The sequence below is a fragment of the Hevea brasiliensis genome, chromosome 13 (genome assembly GCF_030052815.1).
Source record: "Hevea brasiliensis isolate MT/VB/25A 57/8 chromosome 13, ASM3005281v1, whole genome shotgun sequence".
Taxonomy (NCBI): Eukaryota; Viridiplantae; Streptophyta; class Magnoliopsida; order Malpighiales; family Euphorbiaceae; genus Hevea; species Hevea brasiliensis.
In genome coordinates this window covers 27,979,871-27,986,707 of record NC_079505.1, presented here as the reverse complement: position 1 = coordinate 27,986,707, position 6,837 = coordinate 27,979,871, and the positions used below count along the sequence as shown (strand labels likewise).

The following is a 6,837-nucleotide window of genomic DNA, read 5'->3' as shown; positions in this document are numbered from 1 at the left end:
GAGCAACCTGTAGCCATAGTGGACTACCAAGTGAGACAGTTGAGATCCAAACAGATCCCTATGGTTAAGGTTTTGTGGAGGAGTCAGTCAGTGGAAGAGTGCACCTGGGAGTCAGAACGGGACATGCGTAGCAAGTACCATTATTTGTTCAATGTATAATCATGTGTTTTATTCTGCCTTGTGTAAAATTCGAGGACGAATTTTTTTTAAGGGGGGAAGAATGTAACACCCCTGATTTTTTTATATATTATTATTGGGCTACGTGTAGGTATCCTCAATTCGCGGAAATTCGACAGTTGTCCAGATCTGCAAATTTCGGGCCAGACAGACCCGTTACCGGAAAAGTCTCCGAATTGGACCGAGGTTTTGGCTAGCCCCCCATTGTCAGACGTCCCGAGCGCGTTCCCGAAGTCGGAATTGGCAAAGGTAAACCCGAACCTTGCTTTTTCGTAATTTTCTAGTGCTTAAATAGGATTAAAAATCCATAAAATATTCGTGGTAGCTTAGAAAATTATGATTCTTTTTGCAATAGCTTAGTAATATTGCTAAGGACCGCGGGGCAAAGTTTTAGAATTTTTAGAGCTGATTTGGGCAGTTTTTGCAAAAATGGTCAATTATAGGGACTAAATTGAAATTTTACATATTGTGATGGATGATTGATTTGATGGGCCCAGGAGGGGCTGTGTGATGTGATTGAGTTGTGGATATATGGATTGTGAGTATAGAAGTGTATTTTGAGCCCTTTTGCAGGTTGGGTAGGTCCTAGGTATAGGGGAGACTCTGCCGGATTTTCGGCACGACTTAGGACGTATTGGTCTTTTTCTTTGTTTGTACTGAGTCAAATTTATTAAATGATTGTAATAAAATTGTCAGGTGAGCCGGGACAGCCTTCTTCCTCCGCCCAGCCGCCACAGTGATTGTCGTCAAGTCTGTGAGTAAAATATTAATTTTAATTGTAATTTCGATATTATTATATGTTCAACATGCCCATGCATCACTTATATGCATATATTTATGTAGTTAAACTCTAGGCATGATTTATGATGCATTGATAAATGTTAAAGTGCCATGATGTTGTTGTGGTAATTTGGAGCAGTGTGCGTGCGTTGGCTTGCGTGTGATGTGGTGTGGACTATGGATAGGACGGGTAGTCACGGCTTGAGTTCTTCGCTGGGACCCTCGATTTGGTTTATTAAGCGAAAGTCCGGCTTGAGTTCTTCGCTGGCACCAGGTTGGATTTAAGAGAGCTGTATAGGGGATCAGCTCCCATATGTTATGATTGATGCTACAGGGTGCGTGAGTGCTCCAAATTACCTTTTTGATGTTATGATGTGAAAATGATGTGGATGTTGCATTTCACTCTACAGGGTGCATTAGTTTTAGATAGTTATAGAGATTATGGTTAAAATTGATATTTTACTCTCTGAGTCGAACGCTCACTCCTGTTCAATATTTTTTTCAGGCTACAGGAGGATTTTATTTTGGTTAACCTGCTTTTCTCCTTCGCAGGTTGTTTATCAATATTTGTGTAATTTTATTTACTCCTAGAATTTCCGCATGTGTTAGAAGTATTTATTTGATTATGGTCTGTAATATTATTATCATGTTGGATCTGTAAACGTATAATGATATGCATGTTCGATGGATTGGATGAGGGAGCTGAGCTCCCATTTATTTTTATGAGGATATGAGTATGTGGAGGGTGAGCTGAGCTCCCCAATTGAGTATTTATTATGTTTTACAGGTCGGGTGAGTCGAAAACTCCCCGTTGGTAAGTCCATTTTATGGCCGGACTCTGTCCGTTTGTTTTCTTGATATTGGGCCCAAATGGGCCTTAGAGTTGGGTTAATGAACAGTTAGGCTTACTACGGGCCTTGGGGGCTTTAGGCTGGCCCAGGTCCTAGTGCCGGTCCGGCCCATAGATTGGGTCGTGACACATAATTAGCTCAAATATTAATAAGAAAAATTTAGGAAAAATTTTAGAGAAAAAAATACAACCAAGTTAAATGAGCCGGTGCCCTAGCGATGGGTAACCTAGTGAGAAGTTGCGGTTCTCGCAACTAGGAGCCCTAGACCCAGGGGAAAAATCATAAAATAATTTTTGGGACTCCAGAAAAGGGTCATTGAGGTTCCTATGGCATTAGAATGCCAAGAAAATACATAGAAAAATTTTTCAATCGGTATAGACAATTTTAGCCCGTTAAGCCAAACGAAGGGCATTTTGGTCATTTCTCCTTCAGTGGTGATTTTTGACCAACTTGTCCAATTAAGTACATAAATTCTATGACATAAAATATGAATTAATGTTCATGAAAAATTAATTTGAAGTTAGTAGAAAAGAAAAGAAAAGAAAAGAAAATGAAATATAATGCAAATTATGACATCATTATGATGTCATTTAAAAATTCCCACCAATTACATTTAAACAACCACTTAATTAACTAATAAAAAGAGACAATTGAGACAAAAAAAAAAATCAAAACACCATCTGCCTTCTTCTCCCTCAAACCAGCCGAATTCTTTCCCTTAACCCAAACCTCCATTAAAACTTCATCAAGCTTCACACCCAACTAAGTTTCACAATAAACCCACTTAATCACTTCACAAAAACTCTTCCTTGCACCTTAAACTCTCTCTAACCAGCAAAAAGAAGAAGGAAAAGAAAGTTTTTGCAAGCTTGGGAGTTAGCTCCAATAAGGTTAGTGCCATATACTTTGCTTTTATACCTTTCTAATCATGAATTTGAGCTAAGTTAAGTTGAAAATTTGATAAAAATTGAATTGATGAAGCATGGTTATATTCCATGAAATTTTGGCAGCCTTGACATGAGTTAGAGTTAGGAGAATTCTTTGGTTAAAGTGACATATTAGCTGCCCCTCTTATAAATTATATGATTAGTATAGCAAATTAGGAGTAAGATGCATAACTTGGAGGCTTGGTCAATTAGGGTTAGGGTTTTGAAATTTAATTTTGGTGGTGGATGAAAATGGACATAAACTAAAGTTTTAATGATCAATTAGTGACCATTTGAGGTAAATTGACCATAACTTGGAGTGAATTGTAGCATTAAAAAACTGATTTGGTATGCTGCCTAGTGAAACCAGCAGGTTTGGATGTGAGTCCAGCCTGTTTGGACAGCCATAACTTGGGCTGTGTAGGTTCAATTGGTGTTTAGCTAATTGGACATGAAACTAGACACATAGTGGCACAACTTTGGTGAAGAAACTATGCCCATAAGACCAAACCAAGTGGACCAAAAACTTGCCCCAATCCGGGTGTCCTGCAACCAGTTTCTGCAGAATGACCAAATGAACAGTGATTGTTCATTTGGCCATAACTCAGTGTAGAATGGTCCAATTGACCTGAAATTTTACCAGCAAAAAGCTTAGATATAGACCAACAACTTTCATGAAGAAACCTACCCCAAATTATGACCAGAACCTATCCAACAAGGGAGTTGCAGTCACTGTTTACTGCACTGTAGATATGGTCAGTCCAGAAAAATTTCAATCCGGCCAGTTGTGGTTTTTGGACCATAACTTGAGCTAAAAAACTCCAAATGGAGTGATTCAAAAAAAGAAATTCAACTAGACAAAATAAGGAACAACTTTCATGTTTATCATTTTCCCAAATTCCCACTGCAACAGTAACTAATGGAACAGTAAAAATAGGATATGAAAACTGAAAATTCTGCTCCATTAATTTTAAGCTTAGAAATGGTATTGGTAATCAATACCAACAAATTTTGAATGCAAAATGTGGTATGTTGGAAGTGTTAAAACCAATGTACCTATTTTCTATACAAAAGTCAACATTTTTGTTGACTAATGAAGGGAATAGTAACACAAAAACTTGAAATTCAAAAATTGAAAAATTCAAAAGTGTCAAATGCCCTAGTATATCTAACAAGATTGGTTTGGATAGTTTGGCATGCCAATAGGGTTCAATTAGCAGTACTGCACATGGCATTATGCCATTCTGTGATTTCATGGCTTTTAGCCATTCTGACCTTGTGTTGAGATTTGGCCTTGTGCCTGATGTTATTATATCTTATTAGCTGTTCTGTTGCACATCGGGAGATACATATGTGACCGATGGTGTGACGGCCCGAGGTGCTTGATACCCAGTACCAGTTTACCCGTTTATTCAGTCAAGTCGTCCAGTATAGGTTACTTAGGCAACCAAAAATGAAAGTGGATAAATTTAACGAAATAATGAATATAAAAAGTACAAAATAAGTAAGACTACAAATACTCATTGAAAATTTATTTGCAATAAGACATCGATATATTCACTGCATATTTATTTTCTGTTATTTCTTTTTATTTTATTATTGGCACCACTAAGCATTATTGCTTAGCGCGTTGCTTTTGCCACGCGTAGGTTCTGGAGATATTGACCGAGAGCCCAGTAGACCACAGACTGGGTGAGACCTCCTACAGCTCTGCATAGTGTTCGTGTCACCTCACCGTCATCAGTGCATTGGTAGGACACTAGGTTTTATTTTGATATTTTGTAATTAACTTTTATTTTCTCATATATAATTGAAACTTATGTAATGTATTTTGGTATTAATGTAAATACTAGATATTGTGTTTGTGAATGAAAAAGTGAATATTTATTTATGACTTTTACATGATTATCATATGAGATTAATGATTGAGAAATGGAAATGTTGTTGAAAAATATATTGAGATTTTGTTGATGAAATGGAGTTGGGATTGTTTGGAAATGATTATTGGAAGTGTTTTTCACAGGTTCCGAAGAACTGTTTTCTCCATTTTTAGCCGGCACTCTGCCGGATTTTCTATAAAATTTTCGGAACCTCAAATAAATTATAATTTCAATAAATGACTTAAATGAGTTATATTTCACAAGTTATATTCAAAACTATAATAAAAATAAATTAAGGAAGAATAAAAATGATTGAGATGAAATAGAGTGTTCCGGTACACCGTGTGACATATCTTACTCGGATATACTGTAGACGAGTAAGAGGTGTCACATTAGTGATGCATGGGCATGCTTTAACATATAATAATATCGAAATTATAATTAAAATTAATGTTTTACTCACAGTACACCGATGACTATTGTGGCTGCTGGATGCAGGAAAATAGCTGACCTCGATCACCTAATAATTATATTATAAATTTATTAGTACTAAGTCAACATAAAACTCTAAAGAGACAATATACAACCTAATTCATGCCGAAAATCTAACAGAGTTTCCCCTATACCTGAAACCTACCCAACCTGTAAAAAGGCTCAAATGACACTTCTAAATTCAACTCATATCTCATCATCATCATATGGCCCCTCCTGGGCTCTCCAAACCAAGCAATACTCAAAACCTTAAAAATTACGTTTTAGTCTCTATAATTGACATTTCATAAAAATTCACTCCGACAAGCTCTAAAAATTCTAAAATTTTGCCCCGCGGTCCTTACTAATATTATAAGGCTATTGCAAAGGAAATTATAATTTTCTGATTATCCACGAATATTTTATAAATTTTATTCTAAATCGGTATTAGTCGAAAATGTGTAACTTGGAGTTCGGGTTTACCTATGTCAATTTTGACACCTGAAACGCGTCAAGAACGTCTGAAAATGCTAGGATTGACTATAATATCGACCACTTTCTGAGACGGGCTGCCAGGCAGCCGGATCTGGCTAAAAATGTGACCTCCACGCTGGTGAGCTATCCTCGATCCGATTGCACCTAAATTAAATCCAAATTGTGTTAATAATTATCATAAAATTATTTTTAAATTTTGGGAATCGAAAAAGTTCAAAAATCTCATCAAGCGATCTGGACCGTCCGATTATCGCCTTTCTTAAACGGTGTCCGATCGGAGCGGGACTGGTCCTATCTCCAAGATCTCATCATCCCGAGTCCATTGGTGGTCTCGGATTTCCGATCCGATGGTTGGATCGCCGAAAAAGTGGCCGGAAAGCCACTGCCGTCACTTTTTCTCTCCTCTTTTTCTCTCTTTGAAACTCTCCAGAAACTCCATCATTTCGGGCATGGCTAGTCGGAAAATGGAGCTGGGTTCGTGGGGAGTTGGTGGCACCTTAGATCGCCGGCGTTGGTGGTCAGAATCGGCCCGACTTCTCTCTCTCTCTCTCTCTCTCTCTCTCTCTCTCTCTTCTTTTTCCTTCCCTTTCTTCTCTCTCTTTCTCTTCCTCCCTGCTGCCGCCTGGCGCCGTCCTGAGGTGGGGGAGAGCCACCGGCGCTGGTGCTGGCTAGCCGGCCGGCTAGAAGACGAGAGGGAAAAGGTGAGGGGGAGGGTGACGCGAGAGAGAGGGAAGAGGGGCTGCTGCGTTTTTTTTTTTTTTTTTTTTTTTTCTGTGTTTTTTTTTAACGTTTAATTACACTATTAGTCCCCCAACTTTTTAGGGGTTTACAATTAGGTCTAAAATTATTTTATTATGTTAAAATTTAATAAAATTTTAGTAATGATAAAAATAAATATAGTCTAAGAAAATTAACTATTTTATTCTCATTTACTAAATTAACTTTTAATTAATTTATTTATTATTACTTTATTTATTATTATTATCTTCCTTTATTTTAAAATCAGTTCAAATAAATCCTATGATATTAATAACATAATATTTCTTTTTTATTTTATTTATAATTTAAAAATTTTTGGATTGTTACACCCTCACTTAAAAGATAAGAGTATTAAATCACTAATATCAAATACTCATTGATAAAAATAATAATATTAATAAGTGCTGTTTTATTCACAAAAATTTAATAATTAACTAATAATTAAATTTTAAAATAATAAATAATTTTCATGCTTACATAAATTTTATCATAAATTAA

At 36.5% G+C, this 6,837-nt stretch overlaps 1 long non-coding RNA gene across 1 annotated transcript; it reads left to right on the top strand.

Moving 5' to 3' along the window:
- The first annotated feature begins 254 nt into the window (after positions 1–254).
- Positions 255–1,604, top strand: LOC131172067 (uncharacterized). Its single transcript, XR_009142710.1, has 3 exons — positions 255–426; positions 874–931; positions 1,463–1,604. It is a non-coding gene; the product is annotated as an uncharacterized LOC131172067 (long non-coding RNA).
- Positions 1,605–6,837: the final 5,233 nt, after the last annotated feature.